We start from the raw sequence: 22,060 nt of genomic DNA, 5'->3' as shown, positions 1-22,060 counted from the left end.
TCAGATGAAATGACAGACCAACAACCTCCCACCCAAAATAAGTCATTTCCAAATGCATTACAACAGTCGTAGACGTAACATCACAATGAATGCCTGTCTACATGCACATTATGCATTGCAAAATCAACACTGCAGCTCATGTGTGCAGTGTCCTACTCCTGCATCACACTGCTCAGCGCACAGCACAGTGAACAGCCATTGTGTGTGATGCACACCCTGAGCATCAAATCTAAGTGACAGACCACGTCAAACATCAAATTAGGCATGAACTGGATCCATGATCGGTCACAGAACATGTGCTGCCGGGACACAGTGGGCACCAGAAGGCAAACAGTGTACACGTGGATATGCAAGGGTGGGAGTACATGTAGTGCATCAGAGTGCAAGTGTGTGGTTCTGCAAGGACATGCACTCCACATATGCATGTGCACTCAAGTGACCATCAGTGTTCCCTACACATCACATGTGAACATCCACCATGTGTACACCCCAGCATGTCAAACTACAACTATCCCCTCGCACCTGAAAGGAAAACACAACACATGAACAGGCATTGATCAGCAGAACACAACATGTACATAGGATACCACCATTACTATGTCAGGGTTCCCATCACACTGCAGGGCAAGGCAACTATCAACAACAACCCCCCCCCCCTCACAAATGACCATGACCCACTGAACAACTGCACCTGGGTCATGGAGCCTCCAAACCTCAATTCCACCTGGCCACAGGATCACCTTTACCCTTCGTCACCATCTCCCACCTTGTGTGTAAAAAGATGCCTGAACCCTCAGAATCCACACTCATTTCCAAAATCACAAAATCGAAGGCATAAAAACGAACCCGAACACCCTCCAGTAGATGACTTGACGTAGCAGTAACTCACAAAGGCCAAGTACTACCACAATGATGCAACAACCAAGGTAGCACAGCAAAACAATGTCACGACAGGATGTGAGACATGTGTGGTACATGACATAGGATGATGCACCATGAATGGATGTGTACTGTCACAGGTCCCCTGTACCGGCGCGGGAGTGTCACGAAACAACCACCCCCACCATGTCCCGGGTGCCTGCAAGGTCAAACTCACACAGGCCCCTGAGACCCTGGTGGGGAATGAGGTTCAGGGATATGCAGTCCGGACAGGTGTTGACACACTGGATGACTGGAATGAGCAGCAGGAGAGGGGAGGAGGAATGACACATGAAACTAGGGAATGCACGAAAATGTACAACCTGCATGAACACATACACAATCCAAACAAACTTGGACATCATTGTCATGGCCTTCTGTAGTCCAGGCTCAGGAGTGGTACGAACCAACCACCCCCTCTAGGGTCTTGGCGCCTGCAAGCTTGGGGCTTACACAGGCATCCGCAACCCCAGTGGGGAAAGAGGGTTAGGGAACGTTGCTTGGATAGGCACGGGAAGCAGGAACACCGGGTAGAGGGTACAGGTTTCAAAATTGCATAGGATCACGGGTGAATAGGGAGAAAAAAACATACCAAATGGAACCACACATACATCCATGCATCAGTACACTCCCCAGCAAGCCTATGCAGAGCAGTTCGTAAGAAAAACAACAAGACACTTAGCTCTGGTTTTGAGTGCTGGCCTCCTGCCTGCGCACTCTCAGGTCCGGTTACAGGAGCACTGCAATGCTGCAAAGAGAGACACAGTCAACAACCTGTACGTGCCAATTGCACAAAAACACAACACCAAACATGCCCCATAGCAACAGACTACTCTACAAACAGACAAACTGTGGTTGATGCTTCGTACCCATATATAACATCACCCCTGTGACGGGTCATACACAGTCAATGCAGTAAGGCAGCCGCTACTGGGTGCGTGGCAAATGGAATACCAATGTGTCACAATTCACACAACATGCAATGTTCCCTGGGTAAGCAGACAGACCCATATAGCAAGCCATGACTACAGAGCAAGTTGCGTACCACCATAACCGAAACAAAGTTGGCAGTGCATTTATCATGAAGTACGTGGAAAAGACATGCACTGCACCCGAGTATGTACCTTGCTGTATGCCCCTGTGAGCTGCCCCTTTCCATGTCTCGGAAGGCTTCATGGCTGATACTAGTGCCTCAATGGACCTTGGTGTACTGGAGGGTATGTGCCACTGCCCCTGCATGTGTCCCAGACAACCCTACTATCAGCAGCCATCAGTCCACAAACACATCTGAGCTGCATTGCGTGCTTCAACACCAATATTCGTCTAAGCTCACCCTCAGTGCTGTGACTAAGCCTGCATGTGCAACTCGCCTGGTGCAAGCTTTGCTGTGTCGTGGCCCCCCTGTGATGCTCACCTTGCCTGGAGTTCCTTGGAACATGTCAGCAGTTCTAGGATGTGGGTCTGCAATCACTGTGCCTCTGCTTCTGCACACATGTGCATGTGGGCACCAACAAACGGGTCCAGAATTCCGTCGTCCAATGGGCCATGTCTGCTGGCAAAGGTGCTCTGGAGGCTCATACCCCTGCAGAAAGGGCATGAAACACATGATTAATGCTTCAAAGTCATCTGTGTGTGTCTCATCAGGCATCTCATTACTTTACCATGTCAGAGAGTCACATCACAAATCACACCATCAGTCCGTCTTTCACCTCCAAAGTGTGGAACACTATCTACAGCATGAATTGCAACAAGCACATGTACAGGAAAGATATGAAACATACTACACAATGCATAGCAATCAATGTCCACATTAATCATGACACACCCCATCTAGCAAAAGCTGAACAGTGGACAATGACACCTAAATCATCCCCACTAGGGATGTCAACACAAGTCACACAGCACCAGACATGCCACAGATATGACAGTCCAAAGCCCTTGTGTAAAATGCTGTAACACCGAACCATCCTTGCGAGCCCATGGATAAGGGAGGCAGGAGTGGCATATGTGAGTCAAGGAACCCAAGCAGCAAACACATACACAAGACAACCATGAAGGGCCCAGCTGGAACAGACAGTGGATGCCTTCAAAAACCACAAAGCACCGCACCATCACATGAAAGCACAATAGACTAGCAATTTTAAACTAAATCAACTATTAACTAATTACACTAACTATGGAAAACCTACATTACCTATTTAAACTAACTATCAAACAGAAACCTAACTAACTAAACTAAAGGAAAAATCAAAAATGGCCACATACGACCCGGGGGGGAGGGGAGGCACCCAGGAGGGGGGAGGTACAGGGTGCTGCTCAACATCAACATGCGATGATGCTGAGCCAAAAAAAAAATCCTCCATGGGCTCAACGCCTGCACAGCATGACCTATGTGGGAGATAGATGGTCGTCCGAGTCTGGCTCATCCTGGAAAGGAGGACGTGGCACAGTAGCCTGGCCACGCCTAGCCGCAGCTTGCCCCTCGTCGGCAGCAAGACTGCCGGACGGGTGAGCCTGGTTCTGTGTGGCGATGTGACGTAGGTCTGCATGCAGAACCTCCCGTGATACACGTGCTTCCTCTTGCAAGGTAGCACGTGTAACACGGAGTTCCTCCTGCAAGGCCTGGCTGGACAACCGCTGCACCTCCCGGCAAGCCTGTAGCTCAGCCGAGATGGTACGCTCAAGCTGTCCAAACCTCTCCTCTGCCCGCTGCCTCTGGGACATCATAAGGACACCCAGAGTGGATCTGAGGGAAGCATACTCCTCCCTCAGGGCATCCATGTGCACCTCTGCGTGAGCAGCAATTGCTTGACGCAGAGACGACATTTCAGCCTGGCGTGCCCTGTCTGAGGCCGCCATGCCCAGCCTGAGCGAGCGGGCCGTGGACCGTGCCGCCTGCTGCTGGAGAAGCACCTGCCTAGCAGTGGGGAGCACAGATCGGGCCACACGCTCCATGCTCTCAGCGATGTTCTCCATTGCTGCCCCCTGCCGTTCGGAATTGGCAGTCATGTCTTGCTCCCACTCAGTATACAGCGGTTGCGCGCGGCGACCGCGTTGCCGGGCTTGACCCCTGCGGGACCCAAGGACCGGGGGTCCTCGCTGTGTTGGCACCGCCTGCGGCTGCACGACTACATGCCCCCGTCGACGTGATGTCCCAGGCACATCAGTGACTGGTGTGGAGGGTGACCCTGCGTCCCGATCCACCACGGGCGGAGGAACCAAGACTGTCTGATCCCTCAGTGCAGGTGTCGCAGACAGAGTAGTGTCCACATCAGAATCACTCACCCCTGACACATGGACTTGATGGTCATCCAACTCAACATGGACGTCAGAGTCGTCATCAAGGCTGGACTCATAGGCAGCCAGAGACAAGATGGACTGGAGCACTTGGGGGTTTTCGTGGCCTACCACCCCACGACCCCCACTAGTGCCGGGTTGATGTGGTGTTACCAACCCTGTGTCTGGCATGACAACACCATCCTCTGCCTCCATTGCGTCATCACCTGAAAAATAGAGAGAAAAAGGTCAATACACATGTCAGAAGCACACGACACACACACACACCGACAGCAAAGGCATCCGGCAGACATGTGACACACAACATATGACCTAGCATGCATGCTGGGTCTACTTTGAATAGCTTCTGAGATCAGACCTGTTGAAAGGTGGCAGTTTCCATGGAAGTGGGTCTATGCAGTGCAGAAAATGTGTACGCCACTCACTGCCTACATGTACAAGCACTACATGGTGTGTGCCAGGAAATGTGAAGGCAGTGCAATGTCAAATTCAGACATCACGTGCATTGTGCACTCAATGTGTACCATGTCTAGAAGCCAAGCACCCCTCCACCCCAGTACCAAAGCAGGGATGCCTAGCATGGTATCAAAAGGCTGACCATACACCTGTGTATTAACAGGCAGTGTTGACTGGCATCAAAAGCTTAATGTGATTCAAATTACAACACTGCAAATGATGCTGGGACAGTGGGCAGGACACATGATGGAAACTCCGGAGGCCGCCCACGTGTGAAGAAGACACAACAAGAGTTGGACAGAGTCATTGGCCATTGAACAGGCTGAGGCCTGTGAGCCACACAGATTGTCAGAGCCTAAACATGTGTGCAACGCAGGACTGAGCCACAGTTGACATGGGAAGGCTGATGAGATGGCAGGCAATGTATGTAACCAAGGACTTATATTACAGTGATCATCCAGTAAAGGACACATAGGGGCATGCGTGCAATGCACATGGAGCATGAATGGGCATTCATGTCCCTGCGGGACATCTGACCCATGCACAGTACAAGTGAGATACCCTGCATCGAGTACTAAGGCTGTACCACAAGGCATATGTCTGGCAGATTCTACGCTGGAAGTTAGCATCTACACAGGACACATGAACAAGAAAGTACACATTGGCAAGATTGAAGAAGACCAGTGCAAAGGTGGAACTGGGGTGCAGAGTGGTGGAGGAGGGGCAAGGGAGCATGCCTACATGGAGTCCCGCATGCAGGCAGAGGAGACATGCATGACGGTAGCATTGCATTACTTACACATCAGAACCATGTACACGTCACATGTAGCAGCAATCATGCATAAAACATCCCACAAGTGAAACACACACGTCCTCAACAAACACGCATCAACACTCACTGGACTGGGCATCAAAGTCCAGCTTCTCTCCCACTCCTTCGACCAATTCAGGTGGTATGAACTCCGCAACGAGAGCCTCATGCGGAGTGAGTTCTTCCTCCTCTGGTGCAGGCCCACCGCCAGTCACCAGAGTCAAGTTATAATTTGAGGCACGCTTGGCCTTAGTGCTGCGCTTGATGTCATTCCAATGCTTTTTGCACTCCTGCGCCGTGCGCACCTCATGGCCGAATGAACTGACATGTTCCGCAACATGCTTCCAGTGGGTGTCACGTTGGGCAGCCGTCGTCTGACTATTGGCACCCACTAGCATGTCACGGCTGTGGCCCCGCACGTAGTCCACGAGGAAGTCCAGTTCCTGCTTACAGAAAGGCTTCTTCCTCGACGTGCAGGAGGTCGTGGCTGTGTGTGGGGTCCCAGCCTGTGCTGCAGGTGCAACCTTCCTCCTCTTGGACTGTGGCGCAGACCCTGGCTGGCTAATGCCGCCCTGACCCGTATGGCCAGTGGGTTCGGTGGATTGAGCCAAGGGAGTGGCAGGTGGAGGGATGACCAAAGGCCTGACTTGTGTCAGTGGCAGCTGGGTGCCCACTAATGGACCCTGCGCAGCAACATCAGCTGTGGCAGGGTGGTTGGCCGCAACGGTCCTGGTTGGCAGACTCACAACCGGGGTGCTGTTGGGTGCATCTGCCCCTGCACTTGCCAACACCCGGCTGTTCGGGGCAGCAGATGACATGACTGCCCCAGGGACACGTGTCTTGGTCTGAGCAGCCCGGCCTGCCCCTATGGTTTCCCCCCTGGCCTGTTGGAGATCTACCAAGGGCTCTTCAAGTGCCAACGCAGCCTGCGCTGGCAGACCCTGAGACTGGGTGGTGGTGTCCACAGTTGCACCTGCAGCTACCACTACCCTTGGGCCCGTGGCAGTCGATGGAACGGACTGCCGGGTCATATGGGTGCCAGTGCCAGATGCAGGAGTTTCATCCCCCGGAACCACAGGGGGTGGTGGCATGGCTGCACCGACACATGGCACAACATTGTGCTCAAGTGGCGCACCCCTGCCTCTTCCCCCTCTGTGGCTGCCCTGGACACCCTGGAGTCCCAATACTCCCTGGTCACCACGGCCACGTCCCCGACCACGCCCGCCACGAGGAGTACGCACAGCTGAGGCGCCCCTCACCTTTGGTGGCCTCCCAACTATGGCACAGATGTAGTAGTGCTAGCACAGATGGAGTGGTGCCAATGGGAGGTGTACACCACAATTGACCTGGGCAATTGGGGTGAAGGGGGTGGGAAGCAAGATGTTAACAGCCCCCCTGCACCTGCAAGGCTGTATGTGACCCTGGTGATGTGGTGTGGGGTCACGCAACGCTCAGGCACCCCAAAACTGCAGTAAAACCGTGCACGCAACCCTGCAGCCTACGTGCGTGGATTCAACCTCCCGCAGTACGCGGTGGCACCCAGTAACACGAATAACGCGTACGTGTGGGACACGCAGGCTACTATGACATCGAAAATGGGTGCGATACACAGGGGCACCCGCAGTGGGAAAAAGAGCGTGTGCGACTCACCGTCTGACTAGCGCGATGCAGAAAAACACGCGTAGCCAATACCCCCGCCAAAAGAAGAGATACGTCCTTGATAGCTGTGAAGTTGTGATGGCGCGCGAAACAACAGGAAGCAGCAACACACGTCGGTCTCCACGAAAGGCACGTACAGCGAACTGCTGGGCCCGCTCACCTTTAACCCGTGCTGAGGGAAACGCACACGCGCGTCACGTCACTTACGCGCATGGGCCCTTTCCTCGTATTACACGCGGACGTGCAGTTTCCATGCGCGCTTACGCGCATGGCCCTTTCCACGTATTACACGCGGACGTGCAGTTTCAACGCGCGCTTATGCTCATGGCCCTTTCCTCGTATTACACGCGGACGTGCAGTTTTTCACGCGCGCTGAAATGCCCATGCACGTCTGTACGCGTCACGTCACAGGGGCGCTTGCGCTTGAGGGGCCTTCTGTCCAATGAAAATGCGTATGCGTGCAGACGCGCTTACGCGCTAAGGGCCTTTCCTCGAATTACACGCTGACGTGCAGATTTTTCACGTGCCAAATCACTCCATATCAAGCTGGCCACGCGTAAGCACACGGAAGACCACGCTCCTGCCCAGAAGGCCGAACTACTGCCCCCCAGAGCCCTGAGCATGCTCCCACCTGCCATCTGCTGCTGCCTGACTGCCTGCTGCCCACGTGCACTGCCATTTGCTGCCTGCACATCAGCCAGGGGTGCTGTTGCTGTGACCACCCCTGCTGGAACCGAAGACTCCCGACTGGGATTCCATCGCTCCACAGCCCAGCCCCAGGACCCAGTTGCCCACCCACTCCTGCCTCTGGGGTTGTCATGTCGGGGCAAACACCATCTGTGACCACTGACAACCCCCGGCCAGAGAGGCAGAGGGGCACCAGCTTCAGTGCCACCGAAGTTGGTGTCCTGGTGGAGCAAGTCCTGGGGCAGTATGATGCCCTCTTCGGAAGTTCCCGCGCCGACAAGGAAGGACGGACTCGGATCTGGACTGACATCGTGACTGCCATCAACGCGGAGGGGGTGGCAGTCCGCGACTTACAACATGTCAGGAAGCGCTGGGAGGACTTCACTTCAGGTCCAGGACCCTGAACAAGGCCCGGCGCCTCTTGAAGGCAGCGGATGCCAAGGGGCGCCGGGGCCACTTGTCGGAAGAACAGATGAGGGTCCTGGAACGCATATCCCCAGCGCTCCACGTCCAGGTCCTAGAGAAGCAGACCCGTCTGGAGTCGAGCGGTGAGTGTACATGCATCCTGATTGTGAGCAGTGCGTGTGGTGATTATTCAGTAGTGTGCAAGTTACACATCTGTTTGTATGGGGTCGAGTATGGGTGGGGGTGTACAGGGCCGTGGGGCCGACACATGCGAGGGCTGTAATGTGTGAGACATGGATGGTGCTTGTGTGTGTAGGCTTGGATGCCAAATGCAGTTGTGTGGGCACACATGTTTGGATGAATGTGTATGTAAGTAGACATGTCCGTGATGTCACGCATGTATGTTCTTTTCAGCTGCATGTATCAGCACTGTGTACATGTGCATGTGTGTGTATTTGACAAGGGTACAACAGTGATGCAACATGGATGCATGTGACAGCGGTATGTGGAAGCCTGATTGGCAGATGTGACATGGATGCCCGTCTGAACAGTGCGACACTTGGCAGAGGTGTACATATGCATGCAAGTGTGGTGGTGTGTGTACATGTGTGGTGCACTTCCTGTGTTGCATGTGATGTCTGGCTCACCTTTGGCTGCTCATGCTGTTGTATGTGTATGGATGGTGGTGGCAGTTGCGATATGGCTGTGGTATGGCTCATGTGTGCGAGTTGTAATGACATGTGTGTTGGGGATTGTGATGACATGTCTGAGGTTTGCCAATGCCACTCATGTGCAACTGTCATGTGTGTATGTGTCCATTGTACAGTGCCCTGATGCCTGTGTTTTGTTTCTCCCTGTCTGCAGCGTCAAGTGATGAAGAGGGCGGAGAAGGTGCTGTGGAGCACAGCGGCGGGGATCCCACCGCCAGCCGGAGACGCAAGGCCCGGCTCCCCTCCCGTGTTGTCATCTCGTCGGGGAGTGAGGAGTCCGGTGCCGCGTCCCAAGCCGCAGCTGCCGGGGGGAGGTCCAAGAGGCGGAGGTTGGAGTTGGACTCCTTGGCAGCAGAAGGGGCAGCTGGGACCCCACAGGGCCCAACAGGGGAAGATGGCACGGAGTCATCCAGGTTGGTGGGGGGTTTGGTGGAGGAGGAGGCCGTGCAAGCACCAGAGACGGGGTCTGGAGGTGGGGATCCCACTGGTGCTAGTGGTGCAGTGCAGGACCAGGGACAGGAGGCAGCACAGGCTGCCGCGGAGGTGCCTGTGTGCAATCCTGTCCCCGATCCTGTCCCTGCATCATCTTGCACCAGCAGGGATGCCTACGTCCAGACCCGTTTTCAGGCAGGGGATGAGCTCACGTCAACTGGCCTTCCTCTGCCTGCGGACATGGCTATCCAGGTCCGGGTTGAGCCTGTCCTGGCTGGTGTGGCGTTGCGTCAACGGGCCATGCGAGGTGACCTGCAGTCTTTTCATGGAGAGACTGCACGTCATCTCGAATGGCTCGTTGACCACGTCAGCCTGCTGGGACAGGTCACCCAGGCCGGATTCCTCCGTCTAATGGGGCTTGCTCCGACCCCCTCCTCAACTGGACCCCCTATGCGCCAGTCGTCCTCTGTGCCATCTTCCCACCCATCAGTCACCTGGGTGTCCTGTGGAGCTGCCTCTGACGGTGCGGCCAGGCTGGTGGAGGAGGCATCCCTGCCACAGTCGGGAGTCGGACGTCCAGCAGGGGTGGCCACATCAACAACTGCACCCCAGCCGGCGGAGGATGTGTAGGCAGCAGGAGGCAGTGCACGGGCAGAGGCACAGCAGCAGCAGCAACGTGGTGGGAGCCATGAAGGCTCGGGGCCTTCAACATCGGAGGGGCAGGCATCGGCCGGAGGGCAGGTTGACCTAGGACGGGGTGTGTCTTCTGTGTGGCAGCGGTTGGGCTAGCAGATAGGTGCCGAGCGGCGGCGGGCGGAAGAGGCGCGGCTCACAATGGTCAGGGCGGAGAACTCCATGCGGAGGGCCCTGAGGTAGGCCGAGTGCCTCGAGGCAATCCGCAGGGGGTTGGAGGAGGAGACGGCGTCGTCCCTGCGCACCCTCGGGTCCATGGAACAGGACCGCCTCCGGGACATCGAACAGGAGTTCGATGATGCCCTGGCCCGGAACACCACGGAGTGAGCCGCTGGACTTGCCCGTCGCCTTTGTATATAGTTCTTTAGTTTTAGGTTTCCTTTGTTTCTTCTTATGATTTGGAGTCGAGGGACACTGCTCCACTTTTTGTATATAGTTGCATTTTAGTTAGGGTTTTTTGTAGGTTTCCTTTGTTCAGTTGGGCTCATGGACCCTTGGATGTTTTGTACATAGTTCTTCATTGGATTGATTTTATTTTTAATTTGACTTTGGACAACATTTTTTTTGGATTAGGATTTGTAGTTTTGATTTTTTTAGACGGACATGCAGCTTATCTTTTTTTCATTGCCATTGTAGTTTGTTTCATTTCATTTGCATTCATTTTTTTTTAATACAATTTTGTTTTCATACTTCACTGTGTGGTATCATCTCATTGGTTTCATGCATGTCATGTTGGGTGTTTTCCCATTCAATTGCGACCATTGTGTGTGACGGACATGGGTTCATTTGCTTTATGAACATTGGGGGTGTAACATGTAATTTCAATTTCCTTGTGGGTGAATGGGTTACTTGGTAGGGCTTTTTGGCTGTGGAGGCTGACCATAACGCACATGATTGGGGATTGTGAGGACCTGGTGGAGGCTGCCCATAGTGGCTGGTGGGTGGGGGTGGTGGGAGACATGAGTGGGGGCCTGGTGGGGGCTTACCCACACTGCTGGGGTGGTGGGGGTGGTGGGAGACATGAGTGGGGGCCTGGTGGGGGCTGCCCCTGCACTGCTGGGGGGGTGGGGGTGGTGGGAGACATGAGTGGGGGCCTGGTGGGGGCTGCCCCTGCACTGCTGGGGGTGGGGGTGATAGGGAACATGAGTGGGGGCTTGGTGGAGGGTGCCCCACAGTGCTGGGGGGTGGGGGTGGTGGGGAACATGAGTTGGACATGGGTGGGGGCCTGCTGGCAGGTGCCCCACAGTGCTGGGGGGTGGGGTGGTGGGGAACATGAGTCTGACATGGGTGGGGGCCTGCTGGCAGGTGCCCCACAGTGCTGGGGGGTGGGGGGGGTGGGGAACAAGAGTTGGACATGGATGGGGGCCTGCTGGCAGGTGCCCCACAGTGCTGGGGGGTGGGGGTGGTGGGGAACATGAGTTGGACATGGGTGGGGGCCTGCTGGCAGGTGCCCCACAGTGCTGGGGGTGGGGGTGCAGGGGTACATGAGTTGCACATGGGTGGGGGCCTGCTGGCAGGTGCCCCACAGTGCTGGGGGGTGGGGGTGCTGGGAGACATGGGTGGGGGCCTGGTGGAGGCTGCCCCTGGTTAGTGGGGGGTGTGGGTGGTGGGAGACATGGGTGGGGGCCTGGTGGAGGCTGCCCCTGGTGGCTGGGGGGTGGGGGTGCTGGAGACATGGGTGGGGGCCTGGTGGAGGCTGCCCCTGCACTGCTGGGGGGTGGGGGGGTGGGAGACATGGGTGGGGGCCTGGTGGAGGCTGCCCCTGGTGACTGGGGGGGTGGGGGTGGTGGGAGACATGGGTGGGGGCCTGGTGGAGGCTGCCCCTGGTGGCTGGGGGGTGGGGGTGCTGGGAGACATGGGTGGGGGCCTGGTGGAGGCTGCCCCTGCACTGCTGGGGGGTGGGGGGGGTGGGAGACATGGGTGGGGGCCTGGTGGAGGCTGCCCCTGGTGACTGGGGGGGTGGGGGTGGTGGGAGACATGGGTGGGGGCCTGGTGGAGGCTGCCCCTGGTGACTGGGGGGTAGGGGTGGTGGGAGACATGGGTGGGGGCCTGGTGGAGGCTGCCCCTGGTGGCTGGGGGGTGGGGGTGGTATGAGACATGGGTGGGGGCCTGGTGGAGGCTGCCCCTGCACTGCTGGGGGGTGGGGGTGGTGGGAGACATGGGTGGGGGCCTGGTGGAGGCTGCCCCTGGGAAGTGGGGGGTGGGGGTGGTGGGAGACATGGGTGGGGGCCTGGTGGAGGCTGCCCCTGGTGGCTGGGGGGTGGGGGTGCTGGGAGACATGGGTGGGGGCCTGGTGGAGGCTGGCCCTGCACTGCTGGGGGGTGGGAGGGTGGTAGACATGGATGGGGGCCTGGTGGAGGCTGCCCCTGGTGGCTGGGGGGTGGGGGTGCTGGGAGACATGGGTGGGGGCCTGGTGGAGGCTGCCCCTGCACTGCTGGCGGGTGGGGGGTGGGAGACATGGGTGGGGGCCTGGTGGAGGCTGCCCCTGGTGACTGGGGGGATGGGGGTCGTGGGAGACATGGGTGGGGGCCTGGTGGAGGCTGCCCCTGGTGACTGGGGGGGCGGGGGTGGTGGGAGACATGGGTGGGGGCCTGGTGGAGGATGCCCCTGGTGGCTGGGGGGTGGGGGTGGTGTGAGACATGGGTGGGGGCCTGGTGGAGGCTGCCCCTGGGGAGTGGGGGGTGGGGGTGGTGGGAGACATGGGTGGGGGCCTGGTGGAGGCTGCCCCTGGTGGCTGGGGTGTGGGGGTGCTGGGAGACATGGGTGGGGGCCTGGTGGAGGCTGCCCCTGCAATGCTGGGGGGTGGGGGGGTGGGAGACATGGGTGGGGGCCTGGTGGAGGCTGCCCCTGGTGACTGGGGGGGTGGTGGGAGACATGGGTGGGGGCCTGGTGGAGGCTGCCCCTGGTGACTGGGGGGTGGGGGTGGTGGGAGACATGGGTGGGGGCCTGGTGGAGGCTGCCCCTGGTGGCTGGGGGGTGGGGGTGGTGTGAGACATGGGTGGGGGCCTGGTGGAGGCTGCCCCTGCACTGCTGGGGGGTGGGGGTGGTGGGAGACATGGGTGGGGGCCTGGTGGAGGCTGCCCCTGGGGAGTGGGGGGTGGGGGTGGTGGGAGACATGGGTGGGGGCCTGGTGGAGGCTGCCCCTGGTGGCTGGGGGGTGGGGGTGCTGGGAGACATGGGTGGGGGCCTGGTGGAGGCTGCCCCTGCACTGCTGGGGGGTGGGGGGTGGGAGACATGGGTGGGTGCCTGTTGGAGGCTGCCCCTGGTGACTGGGGGGTGGGGGTGGTGGGAGACATGGGTGGGGGCCTGGTGGAGGCTGCCCCTGGTGACTGGGGGTGTGGGGGTGGTGGGAGACATGGGTGGGGGCCTGGTGGAGGGTGCCCCTGGTGGCTGGGGGTGCAGGGGGACATGCGTTGGTGGGCAGTAGTGCAAGTTGACATGTGGGTTGGCTGGGGGGCATGGCCATGGTGGATGGGGTGCCTGCAGGACATGTGCAGGGTAGGCCCCTGTGGTGTGAGCCACCTGCAGGGGCCGTGGAGGGTGTAGAGCGAACACCTGGGAGGGCCCACACGTGCAATTCACGTGTGGTGCTCCCCGCGCACCCCTGTAATACACGTACCCTGATGGAATCACGTGTCGAACTTCCCCCGCACCCTGAAATACACGTACCCTGATGGAATCGCGTGTGGAACTTCCCGCGCACCCCTGGAATACACGTACCCTGCTCATTTCGCGTGTGTAACTTCCCCTCCACCCTGAAATACACGTACCCTGCTGATATCGCATGTGGAACTTCACGCGCACCCCTGAAAAACACGAACCCTGCGGAAGTCACGTGTGTAACTTCCCCTGCACCCTGAAATACACGTACCCTGTTGATATCGCGTGTGGAACTTCACGCGCACCCCTGAAAAACACGTACCCTGCGGAAGTCACGTGTGTAACTTCCCCTGCACCCTGAAATGCACGTACCCTGCTGATATCGCGTGTGGAACTTCACGCGTACCCCTGAAATACACGTACCCTGCTGAAATCGCGTGTGGAACTCCCCCTGCACCCTGAAATACACGTACCCTGATGGAATCGCGTGTGGAACTTCCCGCGCACCCCTGGAATACACATACCCTGCTGATTTCACGTGTGAAACTTCCCCCGCACCCCGAAATACACGTACCCTGATGGAATCGCGTGTGGAACTTCCCGCGCACCCCTGAGATATGCGTACCCTGCTCGCACGGGCCCAATCGCGTGTGGAAATTCCCGCGCACCCCTGAAATACACGTACCCTGCTGGAATCGCGTGTGTAACTTCCCCTGCACCCTGAAGTACACGTACCCTGCTGATATCGCATGTGGAACTTCATGCGCACCCCTGAAAAACACGTACCCTACGGAAGTCACGTGTGTAACTTCCCCTGCACCCTGAAATACAAGTACCCTACTGATATCGCGTGTGGAACTTCACGCGCACCCCTGAAATACACGTACCCTGCTGAAATCGCGTGTGTAACTTCCCCTGCACCCTGAAATACAGGTACCCTGATGGAATTGCGTGTGGAACTTCCCGCGCAACCCCTGGAATACACGTACCCTGCTGATTTCGCGTGTGAAACTTCCCCCGCACCCTGAAATACACGTACCCTGCTGATATCGCGTGTGGAACTTCACACGCACCCCGAAATACACGTACCCTGATGGAATCGCGTGTGGAACTTCCCGCACACCCCTGAGATACGCGTACCCTGCTCGCACGGGCCCAATCGCGTGTGGAAATTCCCACCCACCCTGAAATACACGTACCCTGATGGAATCGCGTGTGGAACTTCCCGCGCACCCCTGAAATACGCGTACCCTGCTCGCACGGGGCCAATCGCGTGAGGTACTTCCCGCGCACCCCAGTGATACACGTAGCCCGCTTGCTCTGCTGGTACAGGGTTAGCGCAGCCCTTTGCGCTGGATTGGGTATATTGATGGCTTTTCCCTGCGCGAGAGGCGTTCTTGGGGGCGTAACTGGCGCTGCTGCAGGGTCGCTGCGCCACTGTGCGACACGGTTGGTTTTGGTGGCTGGAATCCATGAATACGCTGTGCGCGGAAATGGATTTTAGCGCACGCGGCTGGCGCAGGGATTCGCACGCGCACACTGTTCCCCAGCCGCGTGCGCCACTTGTGCGCTGGATTCTATGAATTACCCCCAGTATGTCTCCAGAAAGATGTGTGCTACTGGGAATGGTGGGGTGCTTTACTTTCTACTTTCATGGGTAACCACTTGGACCCTTCAGCAAATATGAGGCATATCATAGGGAACACTCCAACACTAAAATGCAATTACAGTTTTGGTGCCCTATGCCTTCTGGGACTTGTGGTTCCTGCAGTCCAATTGCTTTAATGTGGAGGGGGCATGGCATGGGGTGTTCGCAAAGGCCATGGGGATCATGCCCCAGGAAACTTCCTGTCTTGCTATGTTCATGGTGTCTTATTGGCATTTCCATCCACAACAATACACTTCCACATTCACCGTTGTGGATACATACCTAGGTTCCAAATGTGCTGTCCTCTGTGGGTACCCATGGTGTCTAGTCAAATGGTCGACAGACAAAGGGTCGACAGTCAAAAGGTCGACACAATTTGGTCGACAGGACAAATGATAAAATTTTTTTTTTTTAGTTATATATATATTTGTTTAGGTTTTCGTTTAGGGAAAAAAAGTGGTTTTAAGCAAAAAAAAAGGGGGTTGGGGGGACCCCCACAAAAAAAATGTTCGATCATTTGACCTGTCGACATTTTGGTGTCGACCATTTGTCCTGTCGACCATTTAGATTCGATCATTTGTCCTACAACCGGTACCCATGTATTTAGGCAGGGTGCTGCTTTCTAGCACCATGGCGTCATGACTTGAACCAGGAAAATGGGTGCAGCATTGGGTCATAGTGAGGTCTGCATCACATGTACATTGTACATTCAGATAACTGTATTGTTTCCTGTATCAAAATACATGCTAAGATGCCTCAGGTGATACCAATGCCACATGTGCGCAGTCCAGAGCTTGTATTACATTGGGGGGAATGGGCATTGGTGTAAAATCTGGCCTTCATGGCATGCACTTCTGCAGGGGTTCTGGGGAGAAAGGTGTGCTGGATGGTTCACATTTTCCCGTAGTGCATCCAGCACTTGTCCAAGCACTTTTGAAAATGTCGGTTGTGACATGCCAAGCAGAATGCTGACAGTGTGATGATATGTGCTTGTGGCACAAAAGTCCAGGACTGATACCAGCATCAGTGCTGGTGGTATGGCTGTTTGTACATTGATGGCACTCTCATGTTAGCTGTATGGCTGATAACAATATTCAGGTGGATAAGGGTGAGGAGGTCTTCTATGTTTGCAGGTTTAGGCAATGGAGTGTTATTAACTGGATATATGTCAGTGGCCAGAGCGATGGTCTGATCCTGGGAATGGGCACCCTCCTTGCAATGCATCTACTCGCCTTATCCCTTTGTGGGTTCCTTTGTTGTTTCTGGTATGCTATCCGCTAGCAGTCAATGTAGAGTAGAAGACCCTGAATGTCATAGTTAGCAACTACCATGGGCTGCATGGTGATGGAAGTGACTTGGGCAAGGTATGTACTTTACGTAGACTGTGTGGTGGGTCAGAATGAGGAGACAGATTAATAGTTGTTTTTTCAAGATGCTTTTAGTTAAAAAATTAAGAAAATGCCTCACTTTCCCTGTGCTGTGGGTTTTCCTGCCAAGCAAAACTAACTAGGGTGGTCAAGGTCTGTCTGTGAGGTCCAAAAGTAAAGTCTTTCTTTGGTCCAAAACGGAATTATGCTAATACTACAAATAATACAAAACAACTAAAGACCAGGAGAATGACTTAATTCTCTTGTGTCGGCTTTCCCAGACTTGTGATTGAGAAATTAACTGATGTCCTGGAGAATGACTCCCTTCTCCTGCAGCAGCTTTCTCAGTTCAGATCCTTTTAGTAAAGAATCCACGTATAGCTCTTGGCTACCTTTCGCACAAGTTCGTTCAGTTCCTGATGGGGATTTTGACAACCTTCTGCCTTCCCCTTCCCCTGATGTTGAAAGATCCCTTTGGCCAAGGATCCTCTTCTGTGTCTTCCTTGGGTATAGGAAAAAGTCTCTCTTCCCTTTGTAGACTCTCACTCTCTTGGTCACTCGATTTTTCATTTAGGTAGCAATGGTACATCCAGTATTGGTTCTCGATTCCATGTTTATTTGTTTTGTCACTCTCTTGTTTGTCAATCTTCTCACTGGGACGAGTTTGATGAATTCACTGGTGATTTTCACTCTCTTGGATGATAGTTCCCTCACTGGGATGAATATGATTTTTCCAGTGATTGTTCTCTTGATCACTGGTCCTTTCACTTGGACAAATGTAAGGTCCACAGTAATGATTCCTGTGGTCAATACTTCTTTCACTCATATGAGTAGGATACCCAGAGTAACGATTCTCTTGCTCACTGACCCTCTCACTGGGACGAGCATGATGGCCAAAGTAATTATTTTTCCACTCTTTGTTACTGTGACGAGTACAATTAGCCCAGTAATTATTCTTACTCTCCTTGTTGCTGGGACGAGTAGGATTAGCCCAATGATTCTCTCGCTTAATGTTACTTGATTTCTCACTGGGGCAAGTGGGATTTCCCAGAAATCATCATTTCTCTTATGGTTACTTCTTTCTCACTGGGACAAATAGGATGATCACAGCAATGATTCTCTTGCTCACTGGTCCTCTCACTGGGACGAGTATGATGCCCAAGGTAATGGTTCTCTTGTTTACTGGTCCTCTCACTGGCACGAGTAGGAGGTGTGGACGAATTGTTATATTCGTTCAACTTCTTTTTTTTGTTATTAACAATTTTTGGTTTTAACGCAAACAAATACATCAATGCCAACAGTAAGATGGAAACAAATAAACTGAAAATAAAGGAAAGCAATACAAAAATAAAAAAAGGAAACCCCACAACAAAACAGCCCAAACACCAAATCCCACCCACCCTCCCTGTACCTACCAAGTGCAATGCATTAAGAAATAATTACCCAGGTTCTGTCAGAGATTCAGCAAACAGTACTTCACTTCAAATCCATATCCAAATGTCGTCAAAATGTTTGACTTTCTTCTGATGCATGAAGGCAACCCTCTCGATGTTGCAAGTAGAGTACATTTCAGGAAGCCACATATATTTGGTCAGGAAGCTCAAAGAATACCAGTTCCTCAAGATGATTCACTTGGCAATCACCGAAGCCCTCAAAATCCAAGTCACCTGTTGGTATTCCATATCCTCCAGACTCTAATCTTCACCGAAAATTAAACTTACAAAGTCATATTACCTATCCATATCAAGAACAGTGTTCATTGTCCTCGTCACCTCACTCCAGAATGTCTTACCCTGTAACAATCCTGCAGGATATGTTCCAGAGATCCCAGTGATAGGCATCAGTACCAGTAGGCATCTAACTGGCACAAATCGTGCTTGCATAACCTCTCTAGAGTCCAAAAAACCCTATTCAGCAACTTCACCTGACACACTTTCTCTTCAATGTTCATCAACATTCAGGGAATATAGTGTCACCCATCTTTCCTATGTCATTAAATCCAGAAGGCGAGCTGACTAGGATTCCATTTGTTTAGTATTCCCCGTTAGACAACCACTCAGGCGAGTGTACACCGCAAAGGACATGTAATCCTGCTCTCCCAAGTGGACTAAGGAACCCAACAAATCAGTCTTAAATGGGACCCTGACTGGCACAGCTGATTTAAGGGATCTATACTCCTCATACGTGCAACCGATGTGGTTATCGTTAACCATCATGTCATGGTAGGACAGGAAAGAGTCTCCTTCAAAGAGGTCTCAAACTTTCTGTACTCCTAAACCTTATTGTTAAGCCTTATCGAAGGGTCCATCCATACTGATGCCGAACTCATCAGAAATAGATCAACCTTCGAGAGGATTCACTATATCTTTCCCACTGGGTTGTAGTCCAGTCAAAATAGACTTCTCTCCCCTCCTATTATTTGTAGAGTGCAGCAAGGCAGAGGGTTCCATTGGACCTGTTACACTCCCCTCAGCATTTAAACAATCACAATTAGGCTCCTTTAAGGATGGTAGAAAATGTCTTGAAATAAATTCCAAGTGGCATCTAGCAAAATCAGGAAATCTCAGACCAATGTTCCCTCTAAGCTGTGCGCATGTGCGCTTGCCCAGCTTCCTTCTGGGTATCGCTCAGATGATTTTTAGCAGCGCACACAGACAATTCTCACCTATTCAAAAAGATTTAATAAGTCACACACCACATCAATTACCTGAAATTGTCTTTCTTTTAAATTAAACAATTAGTCTTGATATTCTGCTCATTTGCATTACACTACTCTGCAGGGGTGACCGTAAAAACCTAATATGCCTAACTGCAAAATACCCACAAAGAGGTAAAAAACTAATATTTAAAACTGGCTCCATGAACAGAAGAATCTAATCAAGATATGCCTGCACACATTAACCAAATAATGTTCCCACCCCACCCATGACTCCTAAACCTGACTCGACCACACTTTTACCTTATAACTCATCCCAGAACACATTAAGATACTATCGGACAACCTTGACTCTTTCTTTCTCGGCTTTGCAGAATGTTAGCAGACTGGTACCTACAATTTACATTTGTTGTAACATGAATAACGTTCATGCGCCAACATTTCTGTTGTTCATTGCGTCTTACCAAAGCGTCACCCACACAATATAATCGAACTACCAGCTCAATTATCGGATACTGACTGTAAGTAAGCAGGCTACTTGGACGTGTAACCTTATCCCATACTTCCTCTTCCTTTTACATATGTCACGCAAGTGCTTTGAAGCAGCCCCTTTGCAAGTTAACGCATTATAAAACTCAAATATTCATTTGCCCTCTAAAGATTTTGAGAAGACAAATGTGATGCTCAGCGTCTTCTATTTTAGCATTACTAACATTACCCCATAAGTGGAGAGAAACATTGCAATATCATTTACTTAGCCTACAAGGGATAATGGATATGGACTGTGCATCTGATTACTCGTCCATAGTATCAGGAGACCGGATATTCAGACAGAAGATTGTTTTTCACACAATCTGCATCGTTTCCAAGTGTTCAGAGTTCCTTTGGGCATCGACCTTCACACATTATATGGTAACTCGCTTCTATACAAAAACAGTTTCACTGAGCACTTGTGTAATCCTACACAATGATATAAAGGTGTGGTATGTTGCAAACAATCTTGTATGCACTGCAAAATAATTGTGTACATGCAGAGTCATGACATTCTTAAAATCCACATCATATGTTGAGGCATTTAAATATGCCTTGCTTGCAAAGTATTGTTGGTCTGCAAATATCCGAGTGAATGTTTACTGCTACAATCCCTTACTCTTCACAGTGCTCTATCAACTAGTATTGGAGGCAAGCACAGGGGAAGGGGAAGGGTATGGGTGGAAGATCACAGGTCATCACTCCTTGCGGGTGATGAACAAAGCAGACGTTTTGGCAGTACACTGAAGGATATGTGCTGCATGTTTGCTAAAGGATAGAAATTCTAGTACCCAACTAGAAAACAGCACCTTCTTTTTCTTTCTATGCTCAGCCACTGAGGGATTTTCAATATAACCATGTGTTCTGTGTGTATCGTCTGTAGCATCCCCCTGCATCTTATTTAACTGATCACAAAGAATTACAGAAGAGGGATCATTAGTTACAGAAGAAGGCACTCAATCAGTTGTATCTGCGATAAATCGATGCTATTAATTTAAAAGACATATATATGTGATTTTCTTCAGTAAGGCTCGTGTTTAATTGTATTTAGGCTGTGGTGCGGAAGGGTGGGAAAACTCATACACTTTATTGTGTGCCCTGTCTTTTCACTTCCTATGTAAGGGTCCAAGCAGGGCTCTAATCAGATTCTGCTCCCTACTTGGAGTCTACTTATTTTTAGGGAGTAAAAAAGTAATTAGCTTTGCCAATAGGGATACTTTCTGCTTATTAAAAGATGTTCTCTTACCCTTAAAATTCCTCTTGAGATCAGACATTAACATTATTAGAGTTCCTTCTTATGCCACTGCTCTACTGGTCTCACTCATTTTCAATCCACATATTCTGAGGGGCAGTTATTCTGATGCAATTATCATCCTTACACAAATTATTAAAAGCATGTTCTCCTGGTCCTTGACTTACTTCTTTAATGTGGCACTTGAACTCCAATCAGCATGTTTTTGACACATTGCTTTTAATTGCCATTAATCCATCAGCAGATAATGTATTCTGTCTGAATTTCTTGACAGCCACATCAGTTATGCCAAGAGATATTTGTGTTTTGTTATAGACATGAGTGATTTTACATTTTTCTCTGCACACAAGTACGTTTGCAAGTTACTGTGGCAGATGTTGAAGTGTGGGACTGGTTGATGAGCTTTCTCTATATTCACATATGTCAAATTTTATTTTAGCCGATGTGTTTGGAAAAAGTGTTGTACGATTTGCAACAAAATGCAGTGGCTCGAAAGAGGAAATTCCTTTCCAAACTCTTATGCAACGGTTGCTCACAAAGTGACTTACATCAATAGTCAATTGCGCAGATGGGAAATAATGTGTGCACAGCAGTCAACCAGTTCTGCACATAGAGAAACATAATTAGAGGGAACATTGACTCAGACCCACTTTTACACATGGAAGTTGAAGTTTCCAAAGATTAAGCCTAGGCAGTTTGTGACCCCACAGAAATGATTGAATCCTACTGCCCAGGTTCCTCAACATAGATTTACATGGCGGTAGGGGGATCATACTCATGGTGCATGAGAGAGCTGAGTTCCTGGATTTGAGTATGAATGGGTAGGTGGATGTGGACACAGTGTGGAAGGCTTTCAAGTGTGTCATGTGGGGGGTTTTGATGAGACTCTCTAGGGTTAAGCATAGGGAGAACAAACTTGAGTCGGATGCCCTAGGTGC

This window comes from Ambystoma mexicanum, chromosome 5p (genome assembly GCF_040938575.1).
Source record: "Ambystoma mexicanum isolate Mex_15411 chromosome 5p, UKY_AmexF1_1, whole genome shotgun sequence".
NCBI lineage: Eukaryota > Metazoa > Chordata > Amphibia > Caudata > Ambystomatidae > Ambystoma > Ambystoma mexicanum.
Note: the sequence above shows the minus strand (reverse complement) of the source record.